Below are 17,995 nucleotides of genomic sequence, written 5' to 3'. Positions count from 1 at the left end.
TGTTTAAATACCACAGTTCCTATTTTATTATGGATTATGTGCTGAACTAGTTCTGTCAAGTTTAGAACAGTGTGCCATAATTTTGACTAAATCTAAGCCCATGCATCTTTTTCCATGGAAACAGTATTACAAGCAGGCCCATTTCTCCTGTCACAGAAAATTTTCATGAATATTTTGATAAACAGCTGTTATGCTATAGTAGTTTATAGCCACAATAGCATCAGCTTCAGCAAGAAAATGACACAGCACCAGGAGTGATCACATCACACTTAATTTTGTGGACAACTCAGAAAACTGTAGTTTGGATCATTTTGATTTTTGGGCTTACTGGACAGGAAAAAAAAATCTTGTGACTTGATGAAAAAGCCCTTGGGTTACTAATCATGAAGCCATTAAAGCAGAGCTGGGCTGCTCTCACTGTCTTTATCTTTAGAAAGGACTGGGTTTTATCAGGCTAAATGATAAAGTATTGCTCTTTTCCTGAAACTGTTTTGTAATTGCCAAAGACTATAACAAAAAAGGGATCTTTTAGTAAAAYAGAAATATTTTTAATGACACTATATCATATAAGCAAATGAAATCAATTTATTAAAATACATCCCCCCACCCCCAATAATCCACTACAGATGAGATTCTCCTCAAAAGATCATGATTTAGAGGACACTAACTTCTATAGTCTACTCTGAAAATTGTAGTTTATCTGCACTGAAGGCTCCTTGATGAGCTCAGGAAGATAATGATGTGCAATACCCAGCACTGTTAATTCTCACCTGCCAGTCTCCATCCCCCCTCACCTGTTCCTTTTGTTTATTTTATAGAACATGGGATTTATTCAWCAGGATCAACACCTTTGTATTGAASTGTGAAGGCTTCAAGGACTACACAGAGTTTCTGGCCAAGTTTAACTGTGTTCTTTTATGGGAAGATTAAAAATTATATAAATATATTGATAGATTGAAAAAAATAGAAGATAAGTGACAGGGGCAAGTCAGAATGATCTCCTGATACCTTCCATGGTATAAGGAGAACTAAGCCCTGATACCTTGAAAACAAACACTTTTTAGGCAGTGGTGATGAAGGGCATAAAGTTATCTAGGAAGCAGGTAGGCCTCTGCCATGAGTACTTTTATTGGAAGGGGTGTTCTAGTTATTAAATCTGTAGTCCAAGAAATGAGATACTTTAAACAAATATTCTGGCTTAACCACTGTAAAAGGTGTTTTTTTTCCTCATTATCTCAAATATGAAATATCTCAGAAAAATACCCCCCTTCTTTTATTGACTATCTCATCCATTTAACCAAGTAAATGCATCAGGACATGGATTACTCCTTGGTACACATATGCTTGATAAAGGGCTCATAAGACACTACAGCATTCTCAAATAAGATGACAATTCGACTGTAAGACGAAAATGCTCCCGTTTATACATTCATTAGGAGAAAGTATAAGAACCTCAGGGACAGTAAAGAACACATAGTGGTATCCTCAGCTTTTCTCCAAAGTAGCAGGCATTTCATTAAAATCCTTCTTGTGTTTCAGTAAGAAACAATGACTTTTCAGTAGACATGCCATTTACGTCAGTAACAGATACAAATATACAAATAAAATGAACTTGGTAAGGCCTGCAATAATCCTGCTTTAAAAGCATAAATTCCTTTGGCTTTTCTTTTTCATCTCCTAGAACTACCTTTCTGCTGTTAAACAGAGGGGAAAGAAGTGGGTGGGGAAGGACTCAAGATGACAAAAGAGAAGACAAGTCTCTGATGAGCTTGGCTAAGGAACCCATGCCTATTATGCTCACCTGAGTGGACAATGCTTTCAACTGATTATTACCACAAATATTCAGATTCTGAGCCACAGTGTGTTGAAGTCAGGAAAAGGAAACACATCCCATGAGCAGGATTACTAAATCTTTCTCTAAACAAATACAAAGACTGGAGAAGGCAGGTGCCAGAGCCTTTGTTAATTGTGCCCCAAGGCTCTAAAGCTCCCTGCCTTATGACATTAGATCAAGCTCTCTYCTTTCCCTGCTTTCAAAATTCCCCTTCTTTCAAGCTTATTCACTTGCTTAGCCAAGCTCCACAGCCTTTTGCATTCTAGGTGCCCAGAGAATCTACAGAAAAGATACTTCATCAGTGTAGATTGCTTTGTTAATCAGAATCCCCTCATTYCCCCTGGTTTGTGACTCAAAGCAGCTCTTCAGGCCTTTTCCAGGGTTCTTAAACTTTGGTTTTTTTGTTATGTATTTAGCATCAAGGCAACAGCATATTAAAAAATAGCTTAAAATATTAATTCAATTTTGCAACAAGTCAGTTAGAGAAGGTTTTGTAACTGCTCAGAAGTGCACACAAACTCATTAAGTGCAACCCAAATATTTCCTGGGTTATTCAAACAACCTGTGTGATTGACCTTCAAGTTCCTCTGGCTTTTCATACTCACTGGTAATTTCTTTCATGTTGGTWGGAGATAACACTCAATTCTGCTTGTCTAGGCTTCTCACAGGGTATTAGAGTTACATGAGGGAAAAGGTAAAAGCACGAGTTGACTAATGAGATCTGTGAGAATGTGCTTTTTTGTCTAAATATTGGAGTGATTGTCAAGGAGACAGAAGCTCTGACCGTATTTCACCGTCAAATTATGATTGTCATTGTTCATAGACTAAAAGAAATCTGACAGCCATCCTAAGATTTAAGATTCTTAAGTATCTTTTCAATGACATATTTCAGTGCATGTGATTACTGAAATTACAACATGATCTATTTCACACTGCCCCCCTTCCCCTTCTAATTTAAACATGTTATCTATCAAGCTCTCATTAGAGAGGTTAAATCTTATCAAGCTATTCTTAAGCAACTCCAAGTCTATTTTCAAAYCAAGAATCACCAAAATAGTAGCACTGATGATGATCAATCAAAACATTTAAACTACTTCACAAGAGCAGCAGAAAGTTTGCATATGTCTCAGAWAGAATTCACCCATATGCTTCTGTTCTTTCAGCTGCCATTTGAGCTTGGCAAAAGAGAGCAAAATCCACAAAATCTCTTCTTGTATAAAGGCATTGTAGTATCTATAAATTGGCAATACAGGTAAAATACATACTTATGAAGAGGTTAATCTGTGAGTTACTCCCCTGTTACTCTCAACAAACTTTTTAGCTGCTTGGGGCTATACTTTAGGATGTGGTACCAAACAGACAAATTGTCTAACTGTGATGCTCAGAAGAATCTGTGCCCAGTTGATGTGTTTTGACTGTAGGAAAGTGAATTTTGGATCCTTCCACACTGACCTAAATTTGCTCCCAAGATTCTTGCAGTTGATAAGGAGTGTAGCTCCAGCTCAGTGAGTGGGGCTGAAGGTGCTTCCCTCAGCTCAGAGACCATGGCTGACTAACACAGGGAGCACATTACCCGTGTGCAGACACAGCCTCAACATTCTCCAAGATTCCAAATTAATAGCACAGAAATATTGCTCAGCAATTGATTGGGAGTGAATTTATGAGAAGTATCAAAACAGCCATAACTCAGCAGATATGACATCATAACCTCTACATGTATATGGATCTTGTTTCCCTCTCCCTCAGCATTTCATTATCCTGCAAGTGAAGACTTGGCTGAAAATCTGAAAAGCCTCATGATATATCCAGCCACATGTGCATGGCTGAAACACCTGCAGGCAGTTGTTTTAAAGCATAGAGATGTCTAGCATGTGTATGGATTTCCTCCCAATAATCTGTACAGGTTTAAGTACAGCCACAGGGAGAAATTACCCAGAGATTCCCCTCTTGTGCTAACATATTTGCTTCCAAACAATATTTCTAACCTACAGATCAGAGAAATCCTTCTTTAGATTGATTGAAAAATCTTTTTCTATTAAGCTTATGAGATTTGGGAATAGACAAGAAACACGAGTCAGATGTCTTTTTTATTAGGAAATAATAGCATTTGCGAAAAAAAAAATATTTATCTCAAAATTCATAAATTAGAGCAGTTCAAAATACCTAAAAACTGATATTAAATAGTTTGTTTTGGAAGTTTTAAAAAATTCTTACAAACCCATGAAGAAAAAACAATAAGAAAACAAAAACTTTAGGTAAGGAATGTCATGAACATTTCATTTATTTAAAATAATATAACCCATCCATATTTTGGCTTTTGCTTTTCATTTCACTCTTTGCTCCATCACCATACTTAAAAAATTCTTCCAATGAAAGGTAGTTTGAACTTCACAGATCAGAATTTGCTCTTGCACCTGTATTTAAAAGSACTTCCTGAAGAAGGTCCCATAAACATTCAGTGTCATCAGAAGAATTGTTTTAATTTTAAATAACTCATTTTACATGAGCTACAATTGTTATATATGTATTTAACTAATATATATATTAAAACAGGGTTGACTACTGACAAGACCTGATTTCAAGAATCAGATGCCTTTGCCTTCCCAATTTCTGAAAATGGGATTGAAGTGATGCACAACTTTTTAACCTACCTTACAAACTGGCAGCTTCTAAAATTGCTGCAGAAGAAGTCTACATTTGGTGTCTCACATACATGAGAACAAATCCTGAATGAGCCACAGAACTCCAGAGCAGCACTATCAATGTTTTCCCTTTCCTGCCTGTGCTAGTGAAAAACAGAATGACAGAGTAAAATTCAGCTCCCTGGTGAGACACTGTAGCTCCTATAGGTTGTAGGTTTACAAAAAAAAAAAAAAAGAAAAAAAAGAAAAAGATCCTAAATATTAATCTGTCAGGAAAATCCTGTCTGTATTCAGGATGGATGAACTGAGGTTACAAGTGCATTCCTGTTTGTGAAAGAAACATTCCTTTTCTTCCACACATCTTCCACTCAGTGCTCCATTCCCAGGTCCCATACCAACCACAGCAAACTGGTATTTATTCTCACTGACCAAGCCCCTGCTAGAACTCTTTGAAATTTTCTTTTCACTCTGCAGAACTTACCAGCATTTTGCTTTTTTTCTTTGTTTATTTGCTAAACTGCAGCCCATATTTTAGCTGCTTGTGGAAACAACTTCTGCCTGAATTCCTGAATTATGGTTCCTACATCTTCAAAATTAATGCCATCTCCAAATCTTTCAAACTACGTTAACTAGTTCATTCCATCCAGAAATTTCATCTGAAGGGCTATCTTCCCTAAACACGCAGATAGCAGGGRAAAAAAMMCCCCAAACATAGTTTTATTGAGAGTTGGCAGGATAAAAGAATTTACAGACATTAACAATGTCACTTTCTCTCCTTTGTGGCATCTTCTGATGCTCCAATTCTTCTCATATTCTCATGATGTTCTATGCCATCTCATTCTCTTTTGAATAAAGCCATTATACTCCTTTATAACAAACAGATTTTTCAACACAAAAAAAAATTAATTTAGTTGACAGCTTCTCTTTCACTTTATTACTAAACTCACCTTGGTAAAGGAATTACTTTTTATATTGACAGTGGAACAAAAGTGAATAGAAAAAAAGAGCAAAGGAACTCCTTCAGTTATCCTCCACATTTCTAGTGCCATTGTTATCTAGCATCAGTTACAGGGCAGAGGTAAACTTCACACCCACACTTATCAGCTGAGTGGATGTCTACATATCTCCTTGTTACCTTACTGTAATTTCACCTGGTATTTCTTTTTCTTGACATATCACGTACTTTACATCAGTAATGGCTGGCATTTGACAGCACCAAATTGCTTCTGAATTATTGTATTTAATCTATTTATTCTAAAGTTGCTCTCTTTCCCTCCCCCACCACGAAATTTATCATTCACTGTCTTTAAGACAGAAACAATCTGCCCAATTAATTAATTAGGTGTATTTGGGAGGGGTGGTTTGGTGTGTGTGAAGGGGGTGTTTGCCAGCCTCTTGGCTTTAAAATAGATTCCAGCTCTTCCATCAGTCCCAAGGGATTATTTCCATTGAGCCCACTCCTTKTATTCCATGGAAACAAAATTTACCCTTAAGACTGGCTGCTCCCACTCACAGTTCAGCAAAAAAAGCCATCCRGAGGTTGCCTTGCTCCTGTGAGGAAAAGGTAGAGCTGGGACAGATGGAGATTTTTCTGAGCACTTCGGACTAAAGCTACTACAGGCACTGCTCCTGCAGGGGTGGTGATGAGGAAGCCAGGTGGGTGTGGGGAAATCCAGCACGCTGGTGTGGGAGCCCTGTAACTTTGGTATATGCATATTCCAACTCCTCGCAGGCAAGAGTGAACACTCGTTTATTTCTCTATTAATTGTGAAAAGCCATATCTGGTAACACAAATGGTTTTGGCAGAGGCAGTTTGGGCCAGGTGCTCTTTCCCTGTCTCTCTACATGGCCCAACACTGAGAAAAAGTGAAAAACAGACCAGAGATTGCAGTCTTGTCTGGTCTTTAGCAGACATCAGAAGGCAGCGTGCAGCCCCTCTGTGAGCATTCCTGGGAAAGGACTCGTGTTCTTCAGCCTTGCATTTTCTCAGCCTACTGTGCTAAACATCATCACTGCAGTTGGAGGCATTCTAACAAACTGCAATACAAATCTGTTTCACTTGAGAAGCAAAGCCTACGCTTCCTTAGGTTTTATAACACAGCGCTTAGCACAAATTCACTGAATTTTCCCAGTGCTCCACTATGTGATTTTAGGAGTCTATTTTCCCCAGTGGCACGCAAGTACTAAAATTGCACTACATTGCATTTTGCTCTCAGTGGGTGGGAAAGTGCATACTCAATGGGTTATTTTCCATTCTTTATTTCAGTTTTATGCAGCCACAGGTGGGGGGTCTTTCAGGTGGCTGCCTAGGTTTACTAAGCACTTTAGAGCCATAGACAAAAAGGGTCTCACAAAACACATCAGTGTTGCCAATCACACAGTAAAAGAAATTCATTCTGTGTAAATAGAAACAACTTTAAAAATACCTCAGGTTGTAAAAGGCAACACAATGAATATCAACAAAAAAAGGGATCAGCCATTCTTTGTTTGGTAAGGGACATAAAACAATTGCATTTGTTTATACTTATTATTTACYTCTCTGTCTCCTCCCTTTCTTCTCTCCAGGTATGATCTCTCTGCTTAAGGGCATACAAAGTTAACGAAGGATGTCATGGGGTTTCCTATCACTTACTTTTCTAACAATAAGGTTACTAACAGACTATAAAAATATCACAAAACAGGCAAAAAAAGGGAAGTCATCAACCTACTTATCATTTGCTGTCAGAGCTCTGCAAGGAACTTTGATCAGCAAATATATCATCAGATCATGAATACAGATATTCATATCCAATAAAAAGTTGACAGCTTTCTCTTCTTGCATAAGATCATGCAATGAAATCCTTCCAAGTTACCCCTTTCTTTCCTGAAGTTAAATTTAAAAAAGGACCCTTCACCCACCTCTAGCACAGCACACGCTYTGAACAACAAAATGCAAAATACATTGCATCTTCTTGGCTGTTCGTGGTTTGAAAGACAAGTAGATGTCACAGCAAGATGTGCATGCTATAAAGAGCAAACACACAAGGGGATAGAATGGTTTCACTGCTGTTCTGCAGATGGCTGCCCTTCTGACTGTGCAGGACATTTCTTCCCTCCCTCCTTTCTCAAAGCAGCCTTCTCCATGTGTGGACTATTGGGAATTAGTGCCTTTTCAGATGGCACCCACATCCTCTTCATCCAGGTCAGCAACACTGACTACAGGGCAGTGGCCAAAGTCACGTCATATTCCATCCATCCCATCCTGCTAAATAGTCCAAATCCTCAAAGAAACGCAGCCCAAAATGGAATGGCCAAATTATTTTAACCATGAGAAATATCACAAACAGTGAACAATATTAGGATGCAGTATTRCTTTCCATGTGCATGCCATTTTCTTTTTCTCAGCAGAGGGCTCAGCCTTTTAAAAACTGAGATGTACAAACTAAAAAATAAGGTTCTATGTCCCATGTGTTCAAAGGCCTATATTTGTGTATCTAAAATGGATAGCAGCCCAATAGAAAAATTAGTTTTYATAAATAATGATCCCTGTCTATAAAATATTTTGTGACCCTACAGTAATATCTCAGATGACATCAAGCAGTTTTGTCTGCACAAGCAAGAGTCTTGAAACTTTCCTCAAAAAAGGCATTTAATTTACATTTTCATTGCACATTCTAATTTTAATGAGAAAACACCATCTTTCACATTTCCAACATTTGCTACACAGACCCTTAGCATGGGGCAGATATTTACTGCCTCTGGAATTAAAACATGCTCATGTGAAGTAGCATTCAAATGGAACATGCACTGTAAAGATTTCTYTTTTATTTTTTCTTTAACCTATAATATAAAGCTTTATCCTGTCTGTATACTACAGAACAGTACAGGCTGTATGGAATATATCAACACGCGTCTATATGTTATTAAAAACAGTAAATTCCCACTTAAACAAGGGCTACAATCTGTGCACTAAACACTCATTAATGGTTATGAATCAAAAAAAAAAAAGAGAGGGGGACTTGCAGCAGGTGTGCATATCTATGAATTTCAATACATTGTAAAACTGTCCGTAGCCAACAGCTTCATCATTTGGCCTTTCTGAGCTTGGAGACAGGCAATTTTTCATGATTTTACTATTTCTGGCCAAACAAAAAGTTTTTAATTAAATATACCACATGATTCCAGATGTTTGTTTATTTGTTCCAATGAGGCCATAAAAATGCCTGAATGATAAAATTGGAGGACTCCTGCAAAAACAGGCTAGACTAGAGTGCTAACCAAACATAGGGATCTCTCAGGAGAGCATTTGCACAGCACTGGTGGGCTTTGAACCCAGTTCTCCTGGAAGAGCCGTAATACTGGGGCTGATGACTGGACTTTTTTATTGCAAAAGATTATAAGGCCAAGTGTCAAATTTACAAGGCTTTTTTTTTTTCTTTTTTAATTGCATATCTAAATAAGATTTTAGGTGGGTTTTGGATCCCAAGTTTCCACTTATAGAAGCCAGTGTTTTCTATATTTTTCTGCCACTTTACAGTCATCTTACTTGAGCATTCTTATGGTTTCTTATTGCCAGCATGACAAAATGAGCTATGTTGTGAAATATCAGACACTCTCTAGTCTACCAAAAATATGAAGTAACAGATTTTTTTCCTCATTAATCATATTCCCTCTGATGTGACACTTGTATGGGTGACTTAGGCCTAAACTCCTAGTGTTGGCAAATATGGAAAMAGTTACAATGAAAAACCTCAGAATGACAAAAATATGGAAAATGGTCAAGTTTTCAACAATCAGATCAGGGAATGTGCACTGTGGAAAAATGAAAGTCTCTATAATATTTGGGGGAAAAAATACTGACAATTACTGCCTGAGTCTTAAGCCACTTAGATGCAGAATGGGAATTTTGTGCCCAATATCTGAGATATTTAATAATATTTTAATCTAAATTTGATCAACCACCTAATTCCTCYTCTTTTGTCTTTTAAAATTTTCTTGCAGAGAAACACCCATATTTTACTCCCACAGAGGCACAGCACACCAGGAAGTGATCCTCTAAAACCTTCTTCTGGTCAGCTCAGTCACATCCCTTGGGTTCCATTTGCAAACCACAGAACACAGCGAAGGCTCGCAAATTAAAATACGCTGTCATTTAAAACCAAATCTTAACTTTTCTGGCCATCAAGAAAGACTCTACACAAAACTACAAGTCACTCTATATATCATCTCCACCTCATTTACCCCAACCTACTTTCACATGACTAGYTGCTCCCATCACTGCAATATACAAAATGATAACAATACATTTTTATGCTGAAGTTTTAATAATCTACAGTATCCTGACTCAAATCCAACATTCCTTGTATACACAGACAAAAATTGTTGACCCTGTAAGTGACAAGAATATGAATCCAATGACCCAGAAAATTTATTTCTTGAACCATATTAGTCAAGGCCACACTCAAATGCAGCTACAATTTATTCCACATTTGGGAAAGTCTTTGTGCTTTACAGAGAAACACGCAGATGCTGGCAGAAATTATCACTACTGAGCAAGTGAGGAAAATTGGTCCACAAACAGCACAGCTATTGGTGGAGGTTCTATTCCAGTAAACAAATCAAACAGGGCTCAGAAAAGGGACTTCATGAGACCCTCCTTAAGCTGGGCTTTCATGACTGCCCAGCAGTAACCCACTCCACAGCTGAGAGGATCACCTGGGTAGGTACTGCATCTCTCAGGTCTTTTGAAAGGCAACATTTTTGATTGCCTGTTAATTCACATGATCAGGAGAGATGCCTGATGCATTTGCAGCCCTGGGGCAAACACTAGTATGGGTGAGCCTCAGTTTTCAGAGAGAAGCATTTCACTGGAGAACACCTCCCTGAGGAACGGTGCGTTGCAGCATTTCTCCCCACGCGCTTTGTCCCATTTATTCCTTCCATCTATTCTCCTCCCCACAAAGCAAACATATCAGAAATACTGAGAAAGCAGCAAACTGGGACCCACCTTGGAAAGGAGAAATCATGGTCAGAGCAGTGGAATTGTGTGCACCACCGAATAAACAGGCAGGACTCGGTACTGTTCACCTCATCCCAGATGGAGTCTGGGGACATGGAGCCACCCAGCGCAGGAAGGAGAGGAGCCTGCTCTGCCTTTCTCCCTGCCTTTCTCCTGCACCAGAATGCTTTAATTCTGACATTACCTTCTCACTCATCTGAACTACAAAACCCCAATTCACCTCTGATGGATTTTCTTTCACATCCCCTTAACTAAAGGGAACTAAGACCAGAAAACAAAACCTTTTCTTAACCAAGTCTTCTCTCACACTGATACTCACCTTTACCATCACTTTGCTTTCCATGCTTTTCCCATTTTTCAATGGAGCTTCATTAATGTCCATTTTCCAAACAAAAAACAAGGAACTAAAACTCCGTTTCTCACTTCATACAGGCAAGCCACATGGGAATTTTTGTGGNTTTTTTTTTTTTTTTTTTTTTTTTTTTTTTTTTTTTTTTTTTTTGTCTAATAACAGACTCCTTATTTTAGAATTCTCCCAGAGTGTCAAAAGAAGAGGATTTCCACCCACTCCCCTTGAGGCTAAGTCATGACCACATCACATCTCACTGTTGGGACATATTTCCTGGCATTAATAGGAAATGTCACAGCTTATTTTTGAGTGTTCCTTTCCTGGAAAATATGATTTTGTCTGTTCCATAGTATTGAGAACTTTGTTTTAAGGTTATTCATCTCATGATGAGAAGATCCTGGCCTAAGAACTCTTCAGTCTGTGATACACCATGACATGATGCAGGTTTAAAATTATGGTATTTTCAAAGGACACTTTATGTAAAACAACAAAGAAAATATCTCACAATTCGCAGCATGTTTGCCTGACACAGAACTTTCATATATTGCACCTGGTTGCAATTTTCTTATTCATGCAGGTTTTAGTTATTAGACAAGTTAAAGCAAGAACATCTTATTTACACATATGGACAGTCTTTGTTAACTGAATGATAAAGTACTAACCATAGGTTTTTTGAGGTTTGGATTTTTTGGGTTTTCTTTACAGAATACAATGAGCTGCTTTATGCATATACACAGAAAAAATCAATTGACAAGCATAAAGTGCAGTTCACACYAAGAAAACTAACTAATTATGATAAGTTGCTACATAAATTGCTTTGCAACTTCCCCAGCAATCAATTTCAAACTCTAAATAAGCCTCTGGCTTGAAAATACAATGAGYACCTAACAAGTGTGTCAATAACAACAACCGAGAGGACCACAATGATAACATAAACAGGATTTTTATCTTTCTGGGAGTAAGTTTGTATGAAAACCAATTTCCCTTTCTTTTTATGTTTATGATTTAAAGACAGCATGGCTGTTCACAATGCACATGTAAAATAAGAACTTTGTGCTTTAACATTTATTATTAAGAGGTGTGCACCAATTTTATAATTTTACTTCAAAGATTTTAGTTATTAAAACTCTAGACCAAATTCCGGAAAGATTGATTGATATTATTAGTTACATACGAACAGAAAGACAGAAGAACAATTACAGAGGAAGAAAACGTAGTAAATTCGGGTATCTCTAACAGATTATATGCCCACATACTTTGGTTTGCTTAGAAATATGAGAGTTTGGAAAGATTGAGATCCCAAAAGAAACCTTCAGCACATCCCTGTGACAGACAAAAAGAGAAACTGAGAGCAGAAGGAACATCTCATTTCCTTTGTTCAAAAAGTGTCTATGAAATTACCTATAGAAGGTTAGTAAGAAGCTCCAAAATATTCTGCTCTTGGATTTCTGGGCGTTGGATCTGAATGCAGTTTATGACTTTCAAAATCAGATTATAAAATAAGAAAACATGTCTGTCAGTTGACTCAAGCATATKGGTAGAATAAATACCAACCTTTCATTTGGGCACTCATCATTCAAATATAAAACAAGACAATGCAATGCCTGCACATACCAGAACACGTGGATAATTAACCGTATAGACACCAAAACAGGACAGTGGATTTCTTCAGAACTTTCTTACGAGTCATAATAGATTAGRACTATTAAACCTTGGCCCAAATTCAAGCTAAGGCTCTACAAACTACTCACATAAATGCAGGCTTAGTTTTTAATGGAAACTGCTTCTTCTTCCTTTTACCAGTAAGCTATGGGGTAGACTTGCCACTGTTTTTTCCCAGAAACAAGAGCACAAGAAAAGGAGGAGTCATCTGTAAAATGTTACTGGAAACCAAATAGCTTTGGCAAATTAATATGTTTTCAAGTAAATCAGGTAATAGACAATGTTATAAAATAACTGTTTATACAAAAGGCATCCAACATATGCTTTTGTATGGGAAAAAAAAMCCCTGATTTTCATGGTAGTCATGATTTAGTGATATTGCTTCTGAAGAGATAGAAAGATAAATTACTATTTTCCCTAACAACTAGAAAGCACTGTTCTTTTTAGAAGGCAATTTGAGTTTGAGTCCTTACACATAAAGACACTTGCATACCAAAGGTGCCATTATAAAAAAAAAAAAAAAAATACAACCTGAGTGGGGTGAAGGGCCTTTTTCCACACATCAGACAAATAATTCTTACCAATACATTATTAGGACTTTAAAATTCCTTTTGCATCTATGACAACTGTGCAGAGAATTGAAATTCCTATTTTAAGATATGTACYGAGTTAATAGATTATCAATAAAGAACAGAAGGGTACTTGGCCCATACCTAAAAACTACTAGAATAAAATTATGTAGGCACCAAAATTTGTGGACCAATTATATCTAAAAGGTGCTACATTTCATTGCTTTTGTTTACTGAGAGCATGGCCATTACTATTTAAAACCAAAAATAAGTAACTGCTCCGTTTATTTGACTTTTTCTTTCCATAAAGGTAGATCTAAACAAGSAGATAGATATGTGGACCTTATTTATTTTACCTCATCAGAAAATTTGATAACTAGAATGATATAAGCAATGTATAGAATACAGAAACAGAAGAAGCACTTTGTATGGCAGGAGGCTGTGACTTGCTTAAGGTAGGTGAGAGAACTGCACAAACTTCATCAAGTAAATCATTGGGTTCTAAATCCATATAAAGTGAAAGACAAAATAATCATTTAACAAAGACCAAGGGAAGACCCTAAGAAGTTTGAGATCATTGCCTTGGAATAAAAACAAAAACACAGCTAGCTATAGAATTACCACTTTGGAAGGYTTGTCTAATGGGACAGCAATTAGATCACATTAAGAATCAAATCATACTGTTGTCAGATGCCCAAAATATAAATAGGTGGTGAGTAGATTTTTTTACTAAAAACTGTAAACAGTAGGACTGAGGGAAGGTTCAACTTAGAAAAGTGGGTCTAAGCAACATTGTAATATAAGGGAAAACAATTTTCCCAAGATGGGGAGAAATTTTCTGAAGCTTAAAAACACGTATCCAATATTTATTTCTGTCTACATAWCTCAAGCATCATAACACTCGATGTAATATTTACAGTGATCGTTCCATATCGTTCCATGCTGACATCCCACCATTACAAACTGTTTCTGTGGGCCTTGAAAGGGAGAGTGAGATTGTCACCATTCCTGAAATTGTCTGTACAAAATATGGAGCCACCCTAAAAGGACCAGATCCTGACTGGAAATTATGCATGAACACTGTATACACGAACACAAAATCTGTAAGACACATGGTGCAAGCCATGCATAATTATATGGTTTTGTTCTCCCTGTAAAAAATCCTACTTAATAGAGTGAGAAATGTCCAAGTGAAACTGCACCAAATACACTCAGCTTCCTCCTGCTCCCCCTCCCCGTTCCCCAAAAATCAATTTACAGCTGTACCAAACCATTTGCCAGACTTCAGGATTCTGGTAAACAAGTTTCTCCGGGGACAAATAACACTCACAAACTCACAGCATTCTTCATTCCAGTGTGCACTGAAACCRCCAATATTTACATATGCAACAGCTGATTCAATTCTACTTTACAACACTGAAAGCGAAGAAAAAAAATTGAAGATATTCTGAACCTAAAATAGCATGCTTAAGTAYTTCATTCCTTCCGCGGAGATTTTTCTATTGACTGCAAGTAATCTTTTACGGGCCTGTGAACTTAGAGATTTTTCTGTGTATAAAAGAAGTTGATTGAGTTAATGGGCCTTGCCAGCAGGTTGTTCTAAGCTTGGAATTGGTTCTTCCTACACCTGGAATTTTGGAAAGTTTCCTTAATTATTTCCTTGTAAATATGTGTATATATATTTACACACACATATATGAACTTGCCAGATCATGCTAACAACGTCTCTTTAAGGACCAATTTTACCCTTTCTTTGGATGACACTCTCTTCACCATTCACTTTATTTATAGCTGTGCTTAATCACAGGGAAATTTTCAGCATATTTAGCATGCAGAGCAGAATATTTCTGGGAAGAGTAAAGACAGAAGTAATAAAAATTATGTGAACAGCTAGGGGTAGGAAGTTGATGATTTGGGGAATATAATTTTCTGTTTGATAGCAGGTCCTTAGAGCCTGGCCAGCACCCACTGCAGCCACACTTCCCATATACTACCATCTAAATAAAAAACGTGTAGATACCTGGGGTTTAAGGGTACTTTTAAAGTATTTTCATAGAATTTGGGGCTTTACAACATTCTGTCATGCTATTTATTGTCTTAGTAGACCCTAGCYGTTTAATCCAACACCAGAAATCCAACTTCAAAGCCAACAAGTTTATCTGAAAAACAAAGCTACTTATCTTGGTAATGGGGGAGGAGGGAGGGCAGGGAAGAAGGGCACTGGGTTGCAGGGGKTTTTTAGTAGGGGAGTTAATTTTTTTTTTTTAATCTCTGAAATCTAGGTGTATGTGCAAATTCAGGATTTTAGTTGGTGCTTTTTCTTTAAAAATTATCAGTTTCTCAGTGTCACACAGAACACAGTGCACCCACAGAACTTTTGGGACACCTGATTTCCTGTACACCACAGCAATTACACTAAAGCCAGGATGGAGCTCCACACTCATCCTCAGCTCCAGGTCAATAGTGATCCAGGCTGCAACAAATTAAATTCCCATCAGCTGCTTTCCTCATCCTTCACACCTGAATCACAGATCCTTCTCCAGGTGCATTACCTCCCTGATTCTTTCAGAAGATTTCAAGAATGTGGAATTCCACTGCAGCTGCTTCCATCTTCTGTAGTACTGGAGAATTTGAACACACACTAAAATTAAGCTACCATCAATTCATAAATATAAGGCTGACTTTGATCCTGGTGTCCTAAACAAAATCTGCTTCTACACAAATGGTTTACATGATCAGTGTAGAATCAATGTGTAATAAAGGAAATAAATAAGAGAATTGATATTTTGGTTTTAAGCTAACTGCTGAAAGCTTCACAAATGTCTCCTTTTTATAAAAAAAAAAAAAAGGTGAAAAAGTTTGGAATGCACCCTTCCTGGCGCTTCAGATTTTTCACCTGTTCCCTGAACTTTTTGTTTCATAGGTATGCAGAAGGAATTTGTGAATTTGCCCAAGGTGCTTTTTAAGTTCTAAGGATTGATGAAAAAGGAAATTGAACACTGATCCACTTTTAATGTTGAAAAACAGAGAAGAATTCCTTTTTATTGCAATGAAAATGTGTTAACATTTCAAAATTGCAGTCCTAAATTTCTAAACTGCCAAAACGTTCTCACTTAAAAAATTTTAGAAAGTTTACAAATTCKCTCAAAATTACCAATGCTGCATGTAATCATCTACTTAGCAGTGTTTAAGTACTCTAATCTCTCTACGTTTTCCTCTCTCACACACACAAAAATCACTGAACGTTATTATCCATAGATTTATTTGCTTTCCCGGTAGACTACCTGTAAATCCTATTTAATATGAGTTAAAATCTGTGTTCTTGACAGGTATGGTTTCCTCACACGGTGCTCTCTATAAAGTGAAATGCAGCAGAGAGGGTCTGAGAGCAAAGCTTCCCCCCTGGCTCACAGCCATAAAAGCAGCTCGTACCTCTGTGGTTGGTGAGGTCYCGGGATCCCGAAGGCAGAGGGGTGTAGGGCATCTCTGGAGAGGCAGGAGCAGCAGCACTGGGGGCCTGGGAGACAGAACAAACACRGTCACTGCTCTGAGTGCCAGGAGGGATGAGACAAAGCGGGGGCACCTGCAGGATCAGGGCTGGGATGCGCTCACAGGTGCACGGCACCAACAGCCATGCAGGATTAATTTGTTTTTGTTAAAGCTGCTGGCAATTCCTCCAKGTTGTTGTACTCGCAAGAGTTTACACTGTGACATTAAATATTGTTGCTAAGAGAATATTTTCAAAAATTCCCATTTTTTTCAGGAAATCTTTAGGCATCGTCAAAAAATCTTCACTTGGTGAAACAGATTAATTAAAGGAAGATATGAATGAGTCCATCCAAGAAAGGAGATAGAAAGYTGGGATAAAATTCTGTACTTTTCAACTCTAAAGAAGAAAATCCCAAATTATTTTCCCATTCCACTGCCCTGTGAGCTAAATGAACAGATCTATTACAAATTATAGCGACTGTAATGTAAAAAGTTTTACAAATATGTAGAATTGTTAACAATAAACACTTAAAACACCAGAAGTCTAATAAAAGAAATAAGTACCCAAGAGGACTTGCTCAGAACCCTTAAAAATAAAATGTTAAGGGAGAAGAAACACAAACCTTTCTCCATAATAAGTCTCAAATCCTATGATCCAATTTAAAAAGATTTGACTGAAGAGCTATAGTTTACAATAAACCAACCTTTGCTCAGTAGGATGTTTCARTTGAAGGAAAGATTTAGAAAAAACATATAACACTGAGGCAAGCCACATTTAAAATCTTGCTTTTCCGTTATAGAGAAGCAGTATTGTCTTGTTAGGAGAAGATATGAAAAGAAAGGATTGTGTTGGCAAATATGAATCATTGTCAGCTTTTAAAATTCAGTTTAACTTAGGCTGGTGATGTGGTAGTGATATGCCCAGTTTCAGATACAGAGTTTGCTCTGGAATATTTACAACCTACCCATCTCAACAGACATAACAAGATGATGTGTTTAAATAGAAGACACAAAGGGCAGTGCTCACCAAAAGTTACATGATCATTTCTAATAGAAAAAATTAGGCAAATAAAGAGAAAAATACAAAAGCTAAACTATTTCTTGAATCTCATGACAACTCGCTAAAGGGAGCCTTGAGAAAATAATTGTTATCTTCTGTGYAGTTTGTTCCCTAATGATATATTGACCTCACAAGCTGCAGAAATCAATCAAAGGAATCCACCTCAATCTTATGTACTTTATAATTAAGCATATCCTCAAAATTTATAGTTTTTTTTTTTTTTACTTGTAAAAAACCCCAGTTCTACAATAGCTGGTTAATATAAAAGTATAAAATAGGGGTAAAATATTTTGGAGAAGAAAAAGCATAAATACTGATTCAAACCTTAATCACCAGACCAAACCCAAGAACAATAAACAGAAATCCACAACAATGAAAAAGAATCATGGCAA

The 17,995-nt window shown here is 37.2% G+C and overlaps 1 long non-coding RNA gene across 1 annotated transcript in view; it reads right to left on the bottom strand.

Annotated features, from left to right (window-relative positions):
* The window catches only part of LOC130573043 (uncharacterized), a 109,772-nt gene that overhangs the window by 73,711 nt on the left and 18,066 nt on the right, over positions 1-17,995 (bottom strand). Inside the window, exon 2 of the long non-coding RNA XR_008965291.1 lies at positions 16,487-16,571. This is a non-coding gene — a long non-coding RNA (uncharacterized LOC130573043). The remainder of the gene's footprint in view (positions 1-16,486; positions 16,572-17,995) is intronic.

This window comes from Malurus melanocephalus, unplaced genomic scaffold, assembly GCF_030028575.1.
Source record: "Malurus melanocephalus ecotype Western Australia unplaced genomic scaffold, MMel_1.1 scaffold_49, whole genome shotgun sequence".
Taxonomy (NCBI): domain Eukaryota; kingdom Metazoa; phylum Chordata; class Aves; order Passeriformes; family Maluridae; genus Malurus; species Malurus melanocephalus.
Note: the sequence above shows the minus strand (reverse complement) of the source record. Positions and strands in the feature narration are given on the sequence as shown.